Below are 23,722 nucleotides of genomic sequence, written 5' to 3'. Positions count from 1 at the left end.
TTCCTCAAGGATATTGGTCTGTAATTCTCCTTTTTGTTAGGGTCTTTGTCTGGTTTTGGGATCAAGGTAATGGTGGCTTCATAAAATGAGTTTGGAAGTTTTCCTTCCATTTCTATTTTTTGGAACAGTTTCAGAAGAATAGGTATTAATTCTTCCTTAAATGTCTGATAGAATTCCCCTGGGAAGCCATCTGGTCCTGGGCTTTTGTTTGTTGGGAGATTTTTGATGACTGCTTCAATTTCCTTAGTGGCTATAGGTCTGTTCAGGTTTTCTATTTCTTCCCGGTTCACTTCTGGTAGTTGATACATCTCTAGGAATGCACCCATTTCTTTCAGGTTATCTAATTTGCTGGCATAGAGTTGCTCATAATATGTTCTTATAATTGTATTTCTTTGGTGTTGGTTGTGATCTCTCCTCTTTCATTCATGATTTTGTTGATTTGGGTCATTTCTCTTTTCTTTTTGATAAGTCTGGCCAGGGGTTTATCAATCTTGTTAATTCTTTCAAAGAACCAGCTCCTAGTTTCGTTGATCTGTTCTACTGTTCTTTTGGTTTCTAGTTCATTGCTTTCTGCTCTGATCTTTATTTTCTCTTCTCCTGCTCGGTTTAGGCTTTATTTGCTCTTTTTTCTCTAGCTCCTTTAGGTGTAGGGTTCGGTTGTGTATTTGAGACCTTTCTTGTTTCTTGAGAAAGGCTTGCATTGCTATATACTTTCCTCTCAGGACTGCCTTTGCTGTATCCCAAAGATTTTGAACAGTTTTGTTTTCATTTTCATTGGTTTCCATGAATTTTTTAAATTCTTCTTTAATTTCCTGGTTGACCCAATCATTCTTTAGTAGGATGTTCTTTAGCCTCCTTGTATTTGTGTTCTTTCCGACTTTCCTCTTCTGATTGAGTTCTATTTTCAAAGCATTGTGGTCTGAAAATATGCAGGGAATAATCCCAATCTTTTGGTACTGGTTGAGACCTGATTTGTGACCTAGGATGTGATCAATTCTGGAGAATGTTCCATGGGCACTAGAGAAGACTGTGTATTCCATTGCTTTGGATTGAAATGTTCTGAATATGTCTGTAAAGTCCTTTTGGTCCAGTGTGTCATTTAAGTCTTTGTTTCCTTGTTGATCTTTTGCTTAGATGATCTGTCCATTTGGGTCAGGGGGGTGTTAAAGTCCCCCAGTATTATTGTATTGTTGTCAATGTGTTTCTTCGCTTTTGTTATTAATTGCCTTATATAATTGGCTGCTCCCATGTTAGGGGCATAGATATTTACAATTGTTAGATCTTCTTGTTGGCTAGACCCTTTAAGTAGGATATAGTGTCCTCCCCATCTCTTATTACAGTCTTTGTTTTAACATCTAATTTGTCTGATATAAGGATTGCCACCCCAGCTTTCTTTTGATGTCCATTAGCATGGTAAATGGTTTTCCACCCCTCACTTTCAATCTGGGGGTATCTTTGGGTCTAAAATGAGTTTCTTGCAGACAGCATATTGATGGGTCCTGTTTTTTAATCCAATCTGATAGCCTGTGTCTTTTGATTGGGTCATTTAGCCCATTTACATTCAGGGTAACTATTGAAAGATACGAATTGAGTGCCATTGTATTGCCTGTAAGGTGACTGTTACTGTATATTGTCTCTGTTCCTTTCTGATCTATGCTGCTTTTAGGCTCTCTCTTTGCTTAGAGGACCCCTTTCATTATATCTTGGAGGGCTGGTTTCGTGTTTGCAAATTCCTTTGGTTTTTGTTTGTCCTGGAAGTTTTTTATCTCTCCTTCAATTTTCAATGAGAGCCTAGCTGGATATAATATTCTTGGCTGCATATTTTTCTCGTTTAGTGCTCTGAAGATATCTTGCCAGTCCTTTCTGGCCTGCCAGGTCTCTGGGGATAGGTCTGTTGCCAATCTCATGTTTCTACCATTGTAGGTTACATATCTCTTCTCCCAAGCTGCTTTCAGGATTTTCTCTTGTGTCTGAGACTCGTAAGATTTACTATTAGATGTCGGGGTGGTGGCCTATTTTTATTGATTTTGAGAGGGGTTCTCTGTGCCTCCTGGATTTTGATGCCTATTTCCTTCTTCACATTAGGGAAGTTCTCTGATATTATTTGCTCCAATATACCTTCTGCCCCTCTCTCTCTTTCTTCTTCTTCTGGGATCCCAATTATTCTAATGTTGTTTCATCTTATCTTATCACTTATCTCTCGAAGTCTGCCCTCGTGATCCTGTAGTTGTTTATCTCTCTTTTTCTCAGCCTCTTTATTTTCCATCATTTGGTCTTCTATATCGCGTGATTCTCTCTTCTGCCTCATTTATCCTAGCAGTTAGTGCCCCCATTTTTGATTGCACCTCATCAATGGCCTTTTTGATTTCGAGTTGGTTAGATTTTAGTTCTTTTATTTCTCCAGAAATGGTTTCTCTAATAACTTCCACGCTTTTTTCAAGCCCAGCTAGTATCTTTAAAGTCATGATTCTGAACTCTAGGTCCGACATCGTACTAGTGTCCGTATTGAGTAGGTCCTTGGCAGACGGTACTACCTCTTGTTCTTTTTGCTGAGGTGATCTTTTTCGTCTTGTCATTTTGTCCAGAGGAGAATAGATGAACGAGAAAGGAAAACGCTAACAGGTTAACAATGTCCCACCAAATATACTGCATACAAATCAGAAAAGACCTGAAACCAGGGTAAAGAAAGGGAAAGAAAGAAAAAAGAAAGAGAAAAAAAAGATAAAAACAAAAAAGATAAAAACAAAAACGGAACAATACAAAAAAAGCAGAATATGATCAAATATGATCAGGCTAGTGCATAGTTCAGTGCCACACACTAGATTTTGGGCATATTTTGGTGTGTTAGAAAAAAGTGCCTCCTAAAATTTTAAAGGAAGAAAGACATATATGTACAAAATAAGGGTTGATACAATGAAGGGATGGAAGCTGACTGTAAAGGTGAAAATTATAAAAGATTTTATAAAAGGAATTGATAAGATAAGTTGTTTGAAAAAAGAAAGAAGAAGATTTAAAAAAAAAAAAAAGAAAATAGGGAGAGAATGTGATCAGGCAGGAGACTAGAACAAAGCCATACACTAGTGATTTAGGGTATATTTTGATCTGTTAGAAGAAACTGTATCTCAAAATTTTAAAGAGAGAACAAGTTATATATATATGCCAAAAATAAGGGTAACTACTATGAAGGGATAAAATATGACTCTAAAAATGAAAAATAAGAAATGTTTTTTTTTTTTTAAAAAGGGATTGATAAGATGTTGGTTGAAAAAGGGAAAAAGAAAAATTAAAAAAAAAACAGTTGAAAAAATTAACTTTGATGTACTAATGAATCATGGTAAAAAAAAAGCCATGAATTCTATGTGCAATATTCCCCTAGCGCTGGAGTTCTCCCGTTCTCCTTGATTGGTAAACTTGGTCTTGGCTGGCTGGCTGTTCGTGCTGATCTTCTGGGGGAGGGGCCTGTTGCCGTGGTTTTCAAATGTATTTGCCGGAGGCTGAATTGCCCCGCCCTTGTCAGTCTGGGCTAAGCAAGCTGCTTGGGTTTGCTCTCAGGAGCTTTTGTTCCCTGCAAGCTCTCGGTACAGCTTTGGAGGACCAGGGCGAAAATGGTGGCCTCCCAATCTCCACCCAGAGGAGCTGAGAACTTGGGGCCCCACTCCTCAGTGCGCCCCCAGAGAAAAGCAGTTACTCCTGTCTCCCTGGTCCCCGGCCGCACTCCGTGCTCACCCGGCCTGTGACCGAGCGTTTGTATCTCTGGCACCCGACCCCTGTGGAGTCTCCAAACCCAGCAGATCCCTGCGGTGCCCTCCTGCACCGCTCCTCCTGGGGGAGAAAGGGGAGGCTCCCCAGCTCTGCCGCTTGTTGGGTCCCTGCTGGAGGAGCAGTGGCCCAACTGGGCCACGGATCACAGTTTATGGCAACCCCAAGCTGAGAGCCCGGGCCTTGGCTCTGTCTCTGCAGCCGGCTTCCCCGCTCTGATACCTGGGAGCTCTGCCGCACTCAGGCACCCCGGTCTTTCTGTGACCCCAAGGGTCCTGAGACCACACTGTCCCGGGAGGATTCCACCCCCCGCTTAGCCACTGCAGTGACGTCCCTCAGCAGAGCCAGCTTCTAAAAGGTCTGATTTTGTGCTCCGCGGCTCTATCACTTGCCAGAAGTGGCTGACGGAGGCCCCCTCCCCTGCCGTCTATCCTCCCGAATATCACCTTGGATTCACTTCTCCGCATGTCCTACCTTCCAGAAAGTGGTCACTTCTCTGTTCAGAGAGTTGTTGCTACTCTCCTCTTTGATCTCCTGTTGAGTTCGTAGGTGTTCAGAATGGTTTGATCCCTATTCAGCTGAATTCCTGAGACCAGACGAAATCTAGGTCTCCTACTCCTCCACCATCTTGCTCCCCCATTAGAGGTCTCTTTGGCTGCATGAATTTTAGGTTTGTTTTTTCTATTTCTGTGAAAAATACCATTGGAATTTTGATGGATTGCATTGAATCTTTGGATGGCTTTGGATACTATGTCTATTTTAACATATTAGCTCTTCCTACCCATAAATATGGGGTATCCTTCCATTATTTTTATCTTCTTTAATTTCCTTCATCAGTGTCTTATAATTTTTGATGTATAGATCTTTTACTTCTTTGTTTAAATTTATTCCTATTTTATTGATTTGATGCTGTTGTAATGAGATTGTTTCCTTGATTTTTTTTTCAGATAGTTCATCATTCCAATAGTTCAGAAAGAAACTGACTTTTGTGTGGTTTTGTATCCTGCAAATTTACTGAATTTATTATTTTTTGTGTGTGTGTACTGGTTATGAAATATATGCTTTTCCATGTATATTTACAGTAAAAATGCATTTAAAAATCTTTCACAAAAGAAACTTATAAATACAAATAGGTTGTTGAGAGAATATGTAGAATGTGAACCACAGCATTCTTTCAGGCATCAACTGTATAATGTGTGGGAGGGGAATTCTTCAGTGGTTTGATGTAATCATACAAAATATTCATCTATCATTTCTCATCAAGACATTCACATGAAGTAGGGGATTAAGGAGAGTAGGCTCATGGTCTCCAACTTAAAGTTATAGTAGTTCAGAGAAAACTATATCTTTTTGCTTAATGTGTACTCCCTGTACAGTACAATAGTTCCGAAGCAAATCTAATGTGTGGAACTCAGATGAAACTGCCACACCAAGTCTTCATGGACTGAGCCAAGCCCAGGTGGGTAGGACACAGATTTTAAAATGTCAAATATCATCTTTGACAACAAGAATGACATTCAGATGTTAACTTCACAGTATTAAAAAACTTCACAGTATTTAAAAAAACAATAAATTCACAACATTACTCTAAAAATTCCACCTTGATTTCATTTATTTAAATCTCTGAACCACAAGTGAGTTGTTTATTAATTTTGATAGTGGAGTCTTTAGGATTTTCTATATATGAGATCATGTCATCAGCAAAGAGAGACAATGTTACTTCTTCTTTTCTGATTTGGGTGGGTACTATTTATTTCTTTTTCTTGCCCTACTTCTCTGGATAGGACTTCCACTTGATGTTGAATAAGAATGGTGAGAGTGGGTACTCTTGCCTTGGTCCTGACTGTAGAGGAAACGCTTTTAACATTTTACCATTGACTATGATGTTAGCAATGGGCTTGTTATATATGGCCTTTATTATGTTGAGATACATTCCTTTTACACCCAATTTGAGATCCTTGTTACCATTATTACTGTGAAAGAATGTTGACTTTTGTAAAATGTTTTTTTTTCATCTGCTGAGATTACCATATGATTTTTGTCTTTCACTCTGTTAATGTGATATATTATATTGATTGATTTGCATATGTTGAACCATCCTTGCGTCCCAGGGGTGGATCCACTTGATCGTGGTGTATGATCCTTTTAATGTGGTGTTAAATTTGATTTGCTCGTATTTTGTTGAGAATTTTTACATCTATATTCATCAGGGATATTAGCCTGTAGTTTTCTTTTCTTGTAGTTTCCTTATGTGGCTTTGGCATCAGAGTAATTCTGGCCTTGTGAAATGAATTTGGGAGTGTTCCCTTCTCTTCAAATTTTTGGACTAGTCTGAGAAGTATTGGTATTAATGCCTCTTTAAATGTTTGACAGAATTCACCTGTGAAGCCATCTGATATTAGGATTTTTTGTTGTTGTTGGGAGGTTTTTGGTTATTGATTCAATTTCCTTACTGGTAGTTGGTCTGTTCAGATTTTCTGTTTCTTCATAATTCACTGTTGGTAGTTGGTCTGTTTCTAGGAATTTATGTATTTCTTCTAGATTATTCAATTTGTTGGCACATAATTGTTCATAGCAGTCTCTTATGATTCTTTGTATTCCTGTGGTATCAGTTGTAATGTTTCCTCTTGGATTTTAAAAATGTATTTACTTAAATCTTCTTTTTCCTGGGTAGTCTAGCTAAAGGTTTGTCAATTTTGTTTATCCCTTCAGAAAACCAACTTTTAGTGTCTTTGATTTTTTTCTATTGCTTTTCTTTTCTGTATTTCATTTATGTCTGCTCAGATCTTTGTTATCTACTCCCTTGTGCTAACTTTGGCATTTTTGCTGTTGAAACTCTCTTCAGTTCTTCAGTTCAGTCATTGTATTCTTTAGTCCAACATATCCGCTTTTTTTTAATGTTTTCTATTTCTTTAAACTTCCCATTTTATTCTTATATTCTTAATTTCATAAATTGTTTATCTGTATTCTATTATAGCTCTTTGAGCATCTTTAGAACATTCTTTTGAAGTCCTTGTCAGGAAATTCATATGTTTGCGTTTCTTTAGGGCCATTTACTGTAGGTTTTTGTGTTTCTTTGGTGGTGTCATGTTTCCCAGATTCTTCATAATTCCCATAAGTTTTCACAGATATGTGCACATTTGAAGAAGCAGGTCACTTCTTCTAGACTTTATGGACTAACTTTGGCAAAGGGCTATCTTTGGCAAAGGTGGAGGCATGCTGGAATATGCTGTTTGCCAGATTTTAGTGGTGGGGCATCAAGTATAGGGGTGTGTGGTGACTCCAGGTTTGGAGGGGCATGATATCTTGGTAGCTCAGGCAACCGGGATCCACAACATTGACAACTGTTTGTGGATAGCTGTCTAAGTTTTTATCTTTTGGGGGGGATGGAGGCTGGGGTCTCCTAATCAGCCATCTTGGTAAATCACTCCCCACTGGCTGTTCAATTATCCATTCTGTAGTGACACATTCATTGGCTAAAACAAATTACGTGGTCGCACTGAACTTTAAAGGAGACAAGGAATTACAATCTCATTGTGTGGTTAAAATGGTGAGCGCTGTGAATTGTGTAAGACTGTTGAATCACAGACCTGTACCTCTGAAACAAATAATACATTATATGTTAAAAAAAAAAAAAAGAAGGAAGAAGAAGAGGAAGATAGTAGGAAGGGGAAAATGAAGGGGGGGAAATCGGAGGGCGAGACGTACCATGAGAGACAATGGACTCTGAGAAACAAACTGAGAGTTCTAGAGGGGAGGGGGGTGGGGGGATGCGTTAGCCTGGTGATGGGTATTAAAGAGGGCACATATTGAATGGAGCACTGGGTGTTATACACAAACAATGAATTATGGAACACTACATCAAAAACTAATGATGTAATGTATGGTGATTAACATAACATAATAAAATAAAATTTAAAAAAAGGAAGAAAGTCAGAATATATTTGGAGAAGTCCTAATATTAACCATAATCTTTATTATCCTGAAAATACTGAGAGAGAGATTAGAGAAATCACCAAAAATCTACTTACATATTTCCTGACTTTTCTCTGCTGATCTTATCACTACATGGTCTCTTATCCCCTAATTATAGATTAAAAGTATGACTTGATTCATTTTGGTGTTTAAAAAACAATACAAGTAATTACCACCTAGGGTTTTTATTTGTTTGTTTAATAAACGACTTGTAATCAAAAGCTTGAAATAAACAAAAAACCCAGTACACAGGAAGTTTTATCATATTATCCCTTTTGATCTTTAAACTCACTGTGATTACTTCAAGATTCCCCTCTATTTTCTCTGTAAATTCTTGCATGCATGGATTTGAGACTTAGCAATTTTAACTCTTAAAATTTTTATATCTCTATCACCCTTAATTGCAAAGAATAATAGAAGCAAATTAAAAAGCCACTGGGGCTCCTGGATGGCTTAGTCAGTTGAGCATCTGACTCCTGGTTTCAGCTCCTGGTGATTTCAGGGTTGTGAGGTCAAATCCAATGTCAGGCTCTGTGCTCAGTGGGGAGTCTACTTGAGATTTTTCTCTCTCCCTCTCCTCCTGCCCCCCTCTAACGTAAATAAATAGATCTTTCTAAAAATATAGTTATTGAAAAGCTTAAATAACACCTATAAAGAATTTATAAAACCAATTAAAGAGTTAAGAAGTTAAAGAAATTATTGTGACAAAAATCCCAAAACTGACAAGCAAAGCATGTTGTTGCTCTGCATTTAAGCAAAAGTCATGACCTTCTAATCTGGATCTAGGCTGCTGAAGAGTTCTAACATCCAGGAAAAAAGTCTTCCTCACATAACTTATACAACTCATATTTTGTCAAGACAAGCAAAGGTCAAGGGAAATTTTACCAGGTAACAGAATTTTGAGAAACCCAATTAAGTGATTGAGTAGCATATTCATTGTCAGGGCAGAGACTCATTGTTCTCCCCATCCCCACAATATAGCATAGGCTTCGGACAATTAATTATAGTTTCCCTGTGTCCCTTTCCCAAATTAGTGTTATCAAAGATATTGTTTACCCTTCATCATGGTGTATTGATTGTGTCGAGGGTAGTTAAATTAATTATTTCGCATGGTTCATTTATTAGATATCAGGATGTAATAACTGGACAATTTTCTGGTTATATACAGAGGCAGTTGCATCATATACAGCCAGATAGTTTTGAGTGTTTATTTTAGAAGAGTAATATGCATAGATCCTGATGACCATGGAGCGTAACAAAATAAAAACATATTTTTATTTTGGTCTGCTGCCCAATCCCTGTGGGGAAAACTGCTTCCCTCTTCTTAGTCCACATGATTTATGTAGACTGGCAATCCCCACCCCTACCCTTCAGTTGTAAGTATGAGCAAAAGACCTCAGCTTGTCCAGGGAGTGTACCATACTCTGACAAAACAATTGTTTCAAGGGTAGATATTAATACCCCCCAAAATGGGTGATCATCTCTGGAAAATCAGAGGGAACTCTTGGGAAAACACCCTTATTTCTATGAAATTTCCAGTGGTAAGGACAATATAGGGCTAAAACTTTTGGTGGCCCTTACACTTTCATCCAAAATATTAACCTTTCTGGATTAAAAAAAAAAGTTATGGTTCTTACCCTGCGAGTGTTTTGAAGATTAAAAGAAATGATGTTACATAAACATCAACCCATGGTGTTGTCTAATTTAGAATAGATATACATTAAATGTTAAAAAAGCTAAAGTTAAAGGTGGAAGGTGGAAGAAACATAGGGATTTCAGTTATAGGAAGAATTATATCTCTACAAACATATTGACTATATTGGAGTAATAGACTGATCTATTATTTCCAATTATGGCTTTATTACAATGACTCAGTACTGACCTAATCAAAGAATCACCGCAAAAATATCTTCTTTATGACAAATAAAGGATATGACAAATATAGTAAACTTTGTACATCAGTAGAGTGGTATTATATATGCTCACAATGACTTTGTGACTGGTAAGTTTTAGAAGATATTCAACATAGCTTTAATGCTGAATACATTTTATTTCACCAGATACTTTGATGTCAATTCATCATTAATGGGGTACATGCCCTGGTAAATTTGGTATTTGCATAATGAACAAACCCTATCTCCTTGTATAGTGTCAGTATTTTAATACATTTAAAAAATTTGACTAATGAGATTCATCAGAAGAGTGTTAACATGCTCTGTTCAGAGGCCCATTTTAAAAGAATAATCCATCTCTATGCTGTCTGTCTTAATCAGCTTGGGCTGCTATAGGAAAATATCATAGATAGGGTGGCTGAAAGAACAGATTTATTTCCCACAGTTCTAGAGGCTGATAAGTTCATTATCAGGGTACCAGCACTGTCAGGTTCTGGTGAGAGCTCTCTTCCTGGCTTCCGTTGGATGCCCTCTTGTGTTCTCAACGTGGCTGAGAGAGAGGGTTGTGGTTTCTTCCTGTTCTTGTTAAGTATTCCACCCTCAGGACTTTATCTAAGCTTAATTACTTCCCAATGATCCCACCTCCAAATATCATCACACTGGGTATTGGGGCTTCAATATATAAACTTGGGGGTGAGCAACATAAACCTTCAGTCCATAAGGCTACATTAACTCTATTCCCAGCAGTTTTGTGAAGTGTTATTACCCTTATTCCCACTCATTAAAAAAGCGAGGCAGCAGATTAGATGCTGATAGTAATGATCAAATGCAAAATACCTGCTGTTCAACCAAACTGCTGTCTCAACTACATGGGCAATATTTCTGATAGATAGCTGCTATTCTTTGTCATCCTCCAAGATGGCAAGAGAGTAAGTCTCCAGTCAAGGAGTGACAATTTTATATGAGAGTCACAATTTAAACTGTGATCTTAAGGTACAATGGCTACCATCACTAGGGACACAATATTAGATATCATTTTATTTTTTTCAGGAAGACTAGGTGAATGGTGTTGGAAAACAAATTTTGTCAAGTATATATTCCTTGGTATTTTTTTCTGTAATTTACATGCCATGACTAAGATCCAAAGAGAAAACATGCTGTTTTTGAGTCTTTTCTCCTTTTTTTCTTTTATGAACCCCATGAATTCCATACATTCAAATCAAGAACATTTCAGGTCTAAACACAGACTATCCTCTCTCTAATTCAGTCCCATTGTGACTAAGGACAGGGTTCAAGTTTCCTTTGGTCTCTGCATTTTGCAAAATTAGAAAAGAAAGCAACAAAGAGCAATGGACATCCTAAATACCAGGCACCCAATTCTCAAATATCTCAAGCAGAAAACTTTATTTTCCAATTGTGAAAAAATAGGTTTCTATAAAAAAAGTGTAGGTGAGGTGAATGTTTTCATAAGGTCTGATTTTTGTGTCAGGCTGTGTAAAACTGGATCACACAGCCCAGAAAGAGGGCACAGGGAGAGGAGAGAGAGAGGGAAGAAAATGGAAGACAGATATCTGTAATGGATGGTTCTTTTAAGATAAACCTTTTCTTTCCTTTCAGTTTTGTCATTTAGGGACCCAAATAATGACAGTAGAATTCCCTCAAGAATGGTCCACTTTGGATCATCAGAGTCTTAACTAGAAAGGCCTGAGTTTTGACAAAGTAAGCATTTCCCAAACCCTTTTGACTTGAAAAAAATCCCAAAAAGGGAATGTGTAATTCCATAAAGTGTGTAGGACTTTAATTTGTAAAATAATTTTTGAATGCCATATAATGACTATATTTCAGTAAATATATATATATATATTTTATATTATAATATATAAATATATATATTTATTTATATATAATATATATATAAATATATATATTATAATATATAATATATATATATTTGGGTTAATATATACAATATTATATTGTATACATTTATATTGTATTTTATATACAATATAAATATATATTTGGGTTAATACATTATCCAAAAATATAGAATATCTTAATGAAATCTTAAGAAAAGAAGTAGTACATAACATTTTCCATTAAAATTAAAAATTATTTTGTTTTATTTAATTTATTTTGTTTTTTATTAATTTTATTTTATACTGGAATTAATTTTCTATACTGGACTTAATTTTAATTCCAGTATAGTTAGCATATAGTGTTATATTAGTTTCAGGTGTACAATCCCCTTCACCTATTTCACTCACTCACCCACCCACCTCCCCTCTGATATGCTTTATTTTAAATGAGTACCCTCAATTAAAGTTATTTTTTTTAACAAGAACACTTTTTATTTAAAGCATACTTCAGAATACATAGTTCTAAAAGAGATATATAAAACACTGCATCAAAGAAAAATAGAATACACATTTTCCTCAAGTACACGCAGAAGAATCCCGTGGTTACATCACATAAAAAGAGACGTAACAAATATTACAAATTTAAGAAGACTGAAATCAGACCAAGTGTATTTTCCAACCACAATGGCAGAAAATAAAGATCAACAATAAAACAAAGGTGGAAAATCTAAAATGTAAATATTAAATATTTAATATGTAAATATTAAATGACACTACTGCACAAGCAGTGGGCCAAATAAGAAATAAAATGGCAAATCAAAGTATGTCTGAAACAAAAGAAAAAGAAAACACAGTATTCAAAACCCTATGGCATGCAGCAAAAGCAGATGTCAAGAGTATGAAACTTATGCTATAAATGCTTGTATTAAGAAAAGAAAGTTCAAATAAACAGTATCACACCACAAGGAACCAGAAAAAGAAGAAATTTAGCTGAAATTTAGTAGAGGAAGGAAATAAAGAAAAATCAGAAATAAATAAAATAGAGACCAGAATAAACAATAATATAACATTGAAAGTAATGACCAGTCTTCCAAAAAAAAAAAACAAAAACAAAATTAACAATGTTTTAAGTATATTAACTAAGGAAAAAGCAAGTCTCAAAAACCAAAATGAGAAGTGGAAGAGAAAACAATACAACAGATAAGCACAGAAATAGTCTGATAACAGATTACTATAAACAATTATATATCAACAAATCAGATAACTTAGGAAAAAAGCCCAGATAATTCCTAAAAATGCACAAATCACTAAGATTGATAAGTAGAATGAAAGTTGAATTAGAACTCAAAAATCTCCCGGCACAGAAAAGCCCAAGACCATGCGTCCCCACTGAATTCCCCCAAACATTAAAAAAAAAGTAACAATAATCTTTATCAAAATCTAACAAATAATGCAACAGAGGAAACACATTCAAAATCATTTCATGAGCCCAGCACTACCCTGATACCAAAGCAGGACAAAAACAATACAAGAACAAAAAGGTCTAGTGTTACTCTTTCTTTTGACATCCATTTGCATGATAACTGTTTCTCCAACCCCTCACTTTCAATCTGCAAGTGTCTTTAGGTCTGAAATGAGTCTCTTGGAGGCTTAATTTCATTTTAAAGGCAATAATTTGTTGAAAAATAAATTTAATAATCTAATAGGGCATCATATTTGGGTTTATGAATAAGTACCAAAATATAGATTTAAAATGTATATTATAACATGAGAAAAAAGTGCCATTGTGACCAAACGTGTAGAACTCTTACCCTTTACTTTAAAAATAAACTGATGTTTTAAAACAATTTTTTTTCATTTTGTTTCTAACTGAATAGATAAGGGAGGGGATTCAAGATGTTATTTGAAAGGTCTGCAAATAACCTTGTATGCAATGTAATTTTAAAAGTTTTCCATAATTCTAAGCCATATTTAATAATCATTACATTTGTTTATGCTTTTCAAATTGATTTTTGAAGTACTAAACATACACACGAATTTTGATTTGATGAAGGGAAAATTGAACAAAATTTGCAGAATTATATCATTATGCTCCTAGTTTCCTTATTGCATTTCAACATCAGTGTTCCTTGTGCTTCCTGCCTTTAACAAATGGTCAATTATGGATATAAATTAAACAATATTTGACTGAGAATTAAAAAAAAAAAAACAGTGGCTGTTTAAAACTAGCACACTAGCTAGAATTATCAACTGAGTCAGAAATTAAGTGACTGAGTCATGAGCCAGCTCATTTGACATCATCTGAGCACCAAATATGCTCACTTGAGGATACATAGAGGGTCTTGAAGTATTCCCTTTTGAAGGAACCATTTCTTAAATAATTATTTTATTTTTGGTCCAAGTAATAGAAATTACAATCAGTATTATATTTTAATTCTGGGAATTGTAAGACCTGTGAACCAATGGTGGGGAAAAACTATTCTAAGCTAAACCCTACAGGTTCCTCATGAGAAAACTGAGGCCCCAAAAGTTGATGCCTTTGCCAAATGTTGAAAGGTAGTTAGATGTTTAACACAAAAAACAACTCATAGATATTTGTTGTCTCATTGTTACATTTGGCATTGATAGGTTTAAATAATTATTTATCACTATTGGTACTACTGCATTTTTGTTTTATATTATCTCCATTATTGTTATTGAATTGGGAAAATAAAGAAAAATGCAATTCCTCTTCTTAGGGTGATTAGTTGTATTAATATCAAAGTTATAGCAAATTATGAAATTAGAAGGGGAATTACTAGCATTATCCACCTATGAGGATTAGAATATTGTTTATTTTCTGCTGTGGTACTGTGCTAGGTTTTGTGCATAGCCTTCGACTCATTATTTGACTAACCTGTGCCATCTCCTATTTTTAAAAATTTCAGAATTTCTGGCATTGATTTTTCAAAAAATATTTTAGTAATTTGGACTCAAGGGCTGATCTTGAAGCATAACAGAAGGAAATAAATGAGATATTAGTAACCTTTCTGACTACTCAATTTCTCACACAGAGACAACCCCAGATTTGGAGAGAAAAGTTCACATTTTCCCTTCTTAGTTTGGTTTGTTTTGCATTATGTGTTTATCAGTCAAAATCCAAAAGGAAAGTAGAAATCACAAAGCATTTAAAACAGAGGGAATTAAATGCATGGAATGGGTTTCGCAGTTGCTGGAAGAGCTATGAAGCCAAACAGAAGAGGTAAGGCAACCCCGAGGTTAGTACCAGCAGGAAGCTACTACCATCCCCATCATGGATTTCAGAGGATGTGAAATTCAGGAAACATGGCAGGATTTCTTGGTCTGTGCCGAGCTATGTAGGAGACATAGCCACTAATGAAGATGCCATCCAAGGCAGTGAGAGAAGGCCTTCTATCTTCCTTCTGCCGGGCAGTCTCCCATTAGTACTGCCCCTGGTCCTGCCTCAAATGGAAGTAGCAGCCATTTCTTCTGTCTGTCCCTCCCTCTCCTGCTCTAGAAAATGTTGCTAGTGATACAGTACAGAAATGAGGAGAGTTCATGAAACTCAGATTTAATTTCTTTTTTAATGAACCATGGGGATAGTTACTTCTTATACTGAGATGGCAATGTCCTCTCTGCCAAACTTTTCGACATTTAGTCACAGTTGCTTACTTGAAGATGTGCTTCCCACAATAGGTTGTAATCTTCTTGAGGAGAGAAGCCATCTTTTAATGTCCAATTCCTACAATATTACCCCATAAATACCATGCACCATGTAAACACACAGAGGTATGGAAAATTAACCTGCCAGTTCCCATATTTCTATGACATCTGGATGACAAAACCTAGGAATAAAAGAGTTAAGTGACTATGGAAGCAGTGCCTCTGTCTTATAGCTGTATACCTTCAGATTCTCCATTTCCTTGGGGAGTTTTGGTAATGTCACTGCTGCTTTCCCACGTAAGGAAGACCACTGCATTCCTTAATAAACTCAAGCCTCTACATCTGAAGATTGGGACTACCCAGAAAAATCTCTATAGGGAACATAGTATAACTACTTCTTTACACAAACACACACACACACACATATACACTTCTCCTTCGATTGCTAATTTTGGTAGATTTGGTTTGAATTTAGCATCTGAGCCAAGAGTCACTAACTGCCTCCTCAATTAATATGGCCTAAGAAAGAAAGAACAAATATTGCCCTACATCGCTGAATGATTTTTTAGAATCATGGCCTTTACTGGGCATCACTAGATTATAAGCCAAAGTATATTGAGCTTTCTTCCCTGCCTCAGTGTCAGGAAATATTTGTAAAGCATTAGGAACAAAAAGAGCTCCTAAGCTGTTGTCTTGCTGGCTTGCCTGGGTTTAACAGGTAGAATGCTGACATTAAGGTCATTATTGAAATATGTGTTCTGTTGACTCTGGCTCCTGATTTGGAAGAGCTACAATCACTTTCAAGTCCTCTTTTCAACAGAAATTTCCCAGGTAAGCTCTGTAAATGCACCCTGGACCATATAGTTTTCCTCCCTGGCATGTGTTTATTCCACAAATGTTTATTCAGTGCCTGCCCTTGCCCTGCATTACATGGTGAGAATAGGAAGAAGAAAATGCCTTGTATCTGGTCCTCGAGAAGCGGAGGGAGTTCAGAGTCTGGTGGAGAGGGAGACCCAAGCATGGACATAGACAATATACAAGCTGTTCTAATACACATGGACCTAAAAGGTATACTAAAGGGTTGGTGTCCAAGAGGTTGTGTTCGAGTCCATAAGATGTGAAACGTATTCTAGGCAAGGAAAAGATTTACAAAGACATGGATTTACAAAGCATGGGAGAGCATGACGTTTTCAGGGAGCTACAGTGAGTACTTTTATTGGACAAAGGGTAGGAGAGGAAGTTGAGGAGATGAGACTGAAGGGGTAAGCTGAAGCCAGAATGGGGTTCCTTGTCTGCCAGCTAAGGAGTTGAGATTTTTATCTTGTTAAGTCTTGAGAAGCCACTGAAAATTTTTGAGTATGGTAAAAATATTTCAAAGATCTTTTGGTTAGCAGTGCAGGGAATGGTTTGAAGTGGAGATAAGTTTAAGAATAGGAAATCTAGAAATAAATTTTAGTAATCAGTGAGGACTTTTCACTTGAAACTCACTAAATAGATATTATAGGAAAAGCAAGCCCGAACAAGACTAGTCCCTGGGCATACATAGAAGAAAAAAAATGGTCATGGGCCCTACCTTTGTGGAATCACAGTTCAATGATGATGACCTGGTCACTGGAAGGGCAGTACTGGAGCTGGAGAGAGAGGGGTAAACACAGAAGAAAACCAAACGTCAATGAAACTGGACTTTTGAAACAATAGTACGTTGAAAGAGACATATAGGATGTTGTTATGAGTTGAGTTGTCTCTCCCCCCGCCATTAATATGTTGAAATCCTAACTCACAGTACCTCAGAATGTGATCTTGTTTGGAAATAGTCACTGGGTGTAATTAGAATGAGGTCATACTGGAGAAGGTGGACACCTCTTCCAGCATAACTGGTGTCCTTATAAAAAGGAGAAATTTAGACACATGCACATAGGAAGAATGATGCTATGTGTACAAGAAGGCAGAGATCGAGGTGATGTGTGTATAAGCCAATGGACACCAAAGATTGGCTGCAAAACACTACAAGCTAGCAGGGAGACATGAGCTAGATTCTCCCTAACGGCCCTCAGTGGGAGCCATACTAGCCGACACTTTGATCTTGGACTTCTAGCCTCCAGAACTGAGAGAATAAATTTCTGAGTAGCTTAAATGACCTAGTTTGTGGTACTTTGTGACAGCAGTCCTGGGAAACTCTTGCAGATGTTTCTTAGTTTCCCAGCTTGAGCAGTTTCATTTCATAGTAAGAAACATATGAATTGGATTTCTTCCCATTTTGTGTCCTATTTTTTTCTTGCCTTCCTTATAAGTTTTCGGACTGTTGATTTTATTAGTGCACTTTTACTGTTCTTACCAATTGTATTTGAAGTTGAAAAAGGATAAACTCATGATTTCTGGTGCCAGTATTGATTCCTGTTTTAGACACTATTGGTTTACTGCAGTCCAGTCCTAAATCACTTGCAGAACTCTGCTAAAAATTTGGAAAAAAATTAATATAACATTGCATGTCAACTATACTTCAATAATAAATATATATAAAAAAGCAGTAAAAAAATTTTTGAAAAAAATTTAAGAAAATCCCTTCAAATTGTTCTTTTGGCTGGGCCACATGGCTCTGGAATTAGTAAAAATAAAGTATGTTTCCTGCTAATATAGTTATATGCATATAACTTGTCAAGCAATTTGATGGTTTATTGCTTTATAGTGCTTTAAACTCCACCTTTAAAACAAAACAAAACAAAACAAAACTACCAGAGCCTGTTAGCACTTTTGCTTGATCTTTGCAGAATGGTATGAAAATAATAATAAACCTCTAGGTAGAATAAACAATCAGTCTGTGACAATTGCCCAACTGCCTTCTGGCAAGTCTAGTCCTTTCTGCTCTCTTTAAAGTTGCAAAGTGCAAATTGCTTTGCAGCAGTAATATATTCTGGTTAAAGTAAAGGGAAAAGTATGAGTTTCACTTAAAGCTGAGGTTGGTGATCGAATCATCCGAACTTCATCAGTGGCCTTGTGAAATTGGGTCTTGTCTAGGGAAGCAGTTTTGCCTATGAATCAGATTTTAAACTATCACTGTCTTCTTTTACTCTTAAATAAAAAAATAGAGAATGGGGAAAATATGTTGACTCATGATGTATGGTCACGTTTTAGAGGATACATTTGCTCAGAGTATTATGTGACTTGATAACTTTTGCCCTTTTCCTTCAGAATAGTATTATGTCCCCAAAGCAAGCAGTGTGCTGTCTTTCATCTAGTATATAAACATGAAGCACTTCCTACAAAAGTGAAAGTGGACAGAAATTGGCCCTTTGTGAGAATGTTCTCATGACAAGTGCTCTCAGAGGACTCAACAATTACAATGTTCCACCATGTTTATTTTTCCTTTTCACTTCTATTACTCTTAGGTGCCATGTATATTACATAGCAAGGTCATCTGCCTCGTAATGTGATCTCTCTCTTTCAAAATTCATTTTCTTGCCATCGAATTTGCCATTAAGGACATAGTTTTCCATAGACTTGGAAAAATAATAATATGCTACCTAGTCTCTAAGTAGAAATGGTATTGGGTTTTCTTTTTCTTCCTTTCTTCCTCTTTCTTTCTTTCTTTCTTTCTTTCTTTCTTTCTTTCTTTCTTTCTTTCTTTCTTTCTTTCTTTTTCTTCTTTCCTTCTTCCTTCTTTTTTTCTTTCTTTTCTTCCTTTCTTCCTTTCTTCCTGAGGATCTGCTTATTTTGCCTGACCATAAATAATATGCCCCGTTCACCTTCTATTTAGTCCTTGATCCACTACAGTATATCTTCCAGTTGTTCCTAATTGCTAACTGAGATCTTTCCTAAGATCTTTCCTACTATTTATTTTTTGGTTCCATCTGCTGTATTTGCCATTGTGGATCCTTCTATTGCCTATTCTTTTAGCTTTTGTGATCAGATAGTCACCTGAGTCTTCTATCTTTTTGACTGCTTCTACTCTGCCTTCTTTTGTCCCTTCATCCTCTCCTCTTCTGTTTCTCATGCTCCTTGGAGTATCTCATCTACCCACATAGTTTCATCTTCCAGACTGAAATCTATAGTTCAAATCTCTCCCTAGACCTATATATCTCACAGATATTGAGCACCACCAGATGACCATCCCATAGGAATCTTACCTGTAAAATGTCAAAAAGTGAATCTCTCTTCACTACCAAACTTCTCTGGGCATCTCAAATATTCTAGGTCCATTGATAGAATCAGGATCAGAAAACTTGGATAGAAATTTGTAAGTAATTTACGTGTCCCTCTTACCCACCATTCATATGTAATTAATTATAGAATGCTGCTGATTTTTAAATCCCAGTCCACCCTTCTAATCCATCCCTGCGGTCATCACCTTGGTACATGACCTCATTATTTTTCATCCGGCTGTTTTCTCTTTATTAGTTTCTTAATTGATCTTTTTCCATTCTTATACTAGTCAAATCTGTTTTCAACCCAGCTGTTAGAATGATCCTTCAGAAATACACATTTAAACATTAAATTCTCTGTTTAAAACATTTCACTGCCTTCTTATAATTTAGGAGATACAGCTCAAGCTTCTTAATTCAGTGCAAAAGCTCTCTCAGCTAGTCATTTTCTACATTTCCAGTCACACTTCCAGCTACCCATTGTCTTGCACTCTTTTCTTCAGCAAAGCCCAACTGCATGCACTTTTGTCAGACACCATTTGGTTGTTCTGCTTTATGTCTTTGCTTTCATTGCTAAGAAGATTTTCTCCTTCTCCACCCTTGACCTAGCTAATTCTTAAGAACTCACTTACATGTCAGTTCCTTCCATAAAACTTTCATTGCAAACTATCTCCTGTTCTCCACAGGGTATAACAAGTGTTCAGTAAATATTTGTTGAATGAATTACTCCACTTCGTTTGTTGATCTAAGTTTTGGGCAATCTGAAAACATAGCAACATAATATTAGAACTACTAAAAAAAAAATATTAGAACTACTATTTGGGTCAATGTAAAATTCGTGTTCCTGGACTGCTTTATTCCATGGGGGCCTATAAAAGTGAGACTGAGCTCTTTTCTCCCTTTGGGATAATTGTTTTCCCAACGTTTGTGTAATTTGTCCCTCTTTATAGTGTCAGAAGTTAGCTTCAGGTGCTATTATTTGAGTAAATGGAAAATATTTATATAAAATTTCTAGAAAAGGTACAAATTAAATACATACATCTGTTTAAATTTGGGCAATCAAAGATTAAAACCTTGCTGAAAGCCATAATCTAAACTGTTTTTTTAGTCTTGCTAGGCAAGTTAATAGCATTTTTAGTAGGCTCCATCTTGGAATGAAATTGTGTGTTCCTGAGATAGTGCTATAAAGTCACGGAGACACCAGTAACTCTTTTCATTTATTCCCAATTATTGATTGGTTCAGTAGTTTATTTTCTTACCTATAAGGCAATATTGATGAGGCATTTGAGTTATGATTTATCTTATTTTGATCTTATTTTGAAGTTTACTGTTTAGATTATACCTTTGAAAGTCTTGAGTCTCACAGACTAGAAAGTTTATAGGCTATGATTCTTCTGAGAAGAAAATCCTTCCCCTTTATTGATGCTGTGCCTACTTCAGCAAGGACAGTGACGCTGAAGACATTCTCTCAGATTTGTTTCTGCCATTTTAATTAAGTCACTGAGTTAAAAGAGTCAAATCATTCCTTTCAAAGTATATATTTTTTATACTTGTTTTTCCTTGCTTTTATTGTGAAATATTTGATACCCAAAAGAAGACATGTAATATATGTATGTAAGTCACAATTTAAAGTGATTCTCAATGGCAACAAAACCCCCTTAGTACCAGTCCTAATTCCACAGAGACAGTGCAGTAAGCTGCTTAGATTTTTATTGGATCTGCTGAAAAAAGTTCAAAGGGAGGTTTGCCATTTCTTCATTGATCTTTGATATTCTTGTTACTTAAGTGAGTTAATGCTGAACTGGCAGAAGGAAATTCATATACTACAAATGATGCAATTATCATTATTTTTTCAATTTTTTCTTTGTCCTACTATATAAAAAGGTTTTCTGGAGTATGAAATTGTTTTCAGTATTTCCAACTAGTCACCCATCTGTCTATCATGATCTTTTTCTTCTGAGACAGAGTGTCTTTGGCTTTGGGGAGAAGAGTGGTTGTTGGCACCAAAGACAGTTTTCTCATTATCAGTGCAATACTGGAAAAGCACAGTAAGAAAAGGTATCCCTGTGTCTTGTGGTCATCCCTCTAGCCGATAGTGATTTAAAACATAAAATAGGTAAAGTGCTGACCTGCTTCAGAATGATGCATGAAGTGGCAGATGGTGGGATTGTATTGGAACCAGATTGTTCATGCCCAATCTCATGCCCTTGTGCATTTCAGCTGCTATTTTTCATTTGTTATAAAAATGCCATTATCTTGACCAGTAATGCAGTTTCTCAGATATTTTGAAATCCTTAAAGGCTTATTTTTCGGAGAGCCTGTGCTGGAACACCACCGACTGTGCCTCGTGCGCATCGTATTAGGCTAATGTAGGGTGGAAATAGCAAATTGACTTTGATAACGGATTTTCAAGTGTGCTCTTTGTGGATGAAATGCTGTTTCACTTATTATGATTTTTTCAGGCAGTAATTTATTTGTAAATGTCTTGACTGCACTTTAATGCCACTCTGTCTCTGGGGGTGAGTCTGTGTTACAACCAGTTACAGAGATAACAAGGTTAGGAATACATCCTCACGTGGTATTTGTCTAGGGCCTGAAACTTTTTTTTGTTGTTGTTAGGACAGCTGACAGGAACAACAAATGATTCAACAAGATTGAGCAGCATAAGGGTAGAGAGGCTACAAATTAGCATACAGTTGCCCAAAGGCATTACATATATAGGTTCTTTTTATAAGGAAGTCAGAAGCCAACATTCCGGCATAAAGAGGCCATCTTATTATCTTTTCTGCTAATGCTGATTAGAACTCCTAGTGGTGATGGGTGGGGGTGCTGGGTGGGGGAACAAGGGATAGAGTATTGCTTCCAAATGACAGGGGATTTATATCTATGGGAATGGATTTCTTTCTAAAAGGTAAAGAAAGTGAGTCAAATATGTAGGATACACTTATTGTAGAGGTTTTCATGGACTTCTTGGCTTGGGTAGAAGTTTATGTTCATATGTAGACCATAAGAGGGAATTATGTTCTGCACTAGGACTCAGCAAACTTTCTTTGTAGAGGGTCAGATAGTAAATAGTTCAGGCTTTGTGGGTCATAAGCTCTCTGTCATAATTACTCATTTCTGCTGATGGTGTGCAAAAGCAGCCATAGACAATGAACAAATAAACGAGCAGAGTTGTGTTCCAATAAAACTTTATTAAAAAAAAAAAAAAAACAGGCCGTGGGTCAAATTTGGTGCACTGACCCTAACTTGCAAATTCTTTTCTAGGTTAAGTGGAGAAGGGCTTTGCCGATGCTTGCCCCATTGCACTTGCTATCCTTTTAAAAGAGTCGTGATGATAACTTAGCCCACATGATTCAAGTTAATCTGCCCTAGGCCCCTTCTGCATAGTTTTGAGAGAGTTACAAATTTAACATACTTGCCATTCTCGTCCTTGACCATTGTCCCTTAAAGGTGATTTGGAACTTAAGGTGTTTCTCAGAGTAATCTTTTAGTGTTGACAGCGATCAGATAACTAAAGTCCTTTGGAGAGAAAGTTACTACTATCTTGGGCTAAAGGTTTGGGGTGGGGGTTGATAGTATTTTCAAATACTAACCTTTAAGGGTTGAAGTCTTTATTTTTCTAGCGGGGTGACTTATTTTGTTCTCTTTCTCTCTTTGTCTTTTCCTCCCCCACCCCCCCCCCCGCCTTTAATTTCTTGCTCTCCTCCTTTCTCCCTTCGCCACTTGACTGTATCATACTGGGTTACTGGTTGCTGAGGTGCTGCGTCACCTTCTGTAACGTTGCTCGATCTTGGAGTTCCTGTGAAGCACAATGAATCTTACATTAGACGGTTTTGAGTCAGGTGGTGCACCATCTGCTCCGGGCCTGAAAAACAGGAGCAACAGAAAGCAACAGCTACCCTAGTTTTCAGCAGAATATTCATATTCACACAGGGAGAGAGACAGGCAGGGAATTCTGATTTTAGATGGGGCAAAATTTTATGGTCCTCCCAACCACCTAATCAATTTGATATCAAACCTTTATTAAAATCATTTGACACATTAGTATCCTCATGGAATGGGATAGATTTGAATCTATTTGCCTTTGTTGTTCTGGGAGAATGCTAGGTTTAAGTGGTTGGGAATGGTTGTATAATTGTACATAATAGCTGCGTTGCGTGACGCTCCACTGACTAAGTGAGCACGGCCAGCCGACCTGGGTATGAAAGCTGATACCAGGTAGCAAGTAGCAAACTGAAAGAACAGAAGCCAGCCAGAGATCTCCCGGCTGCCCACTTTTGATAGCGTTTAAAAGCCTCATCTAACCTTCTGTTAAGAAAATGAGAAACCCATTTACCACACAGCTTTAAATCCCTCAGCTAAATAATTAACTACAGATAAAACTCTTCTAACTGCACAGTGCTCTGGTAGTAATGTATTCAAATGAAAAGCA

At 36.6% G+C, this 23,722-nt stretch overlaps 1 long non-coding RNA gene across 2 annotated transcripts in view; it reads left to right on the top strand.

The window, feature by feature from the left end:
- Window positions 1–23,722, top strand: part of LOC113911747 — a 227,126-nt gene that overhangs the window by 47,275 nt on the left and 156,129 nt on the right. The gene's annotated exons all lie outside the window — the stretch shown is intronic.

The sequence above is a fragment of the Zalophus californianus genome, chromosome 12 (assembly GCF_009762305.2).
Source record: "Zalophus californianus isolate mZalCal1 chromosome 12, mZalCal1.pri.v2, whole genome shotgun sequence".
In the NCBI taxonomy this organism is placed as follows: domain Eukaryota; kingdom Metazoa; phylum Chordata; class Mammalia; order Carnivora; family Otariidae; genus Zalophus; species Zalophus californianus.
This window is presented reverse-complemented; position numbering and strand designations above follow the sequence as displayed.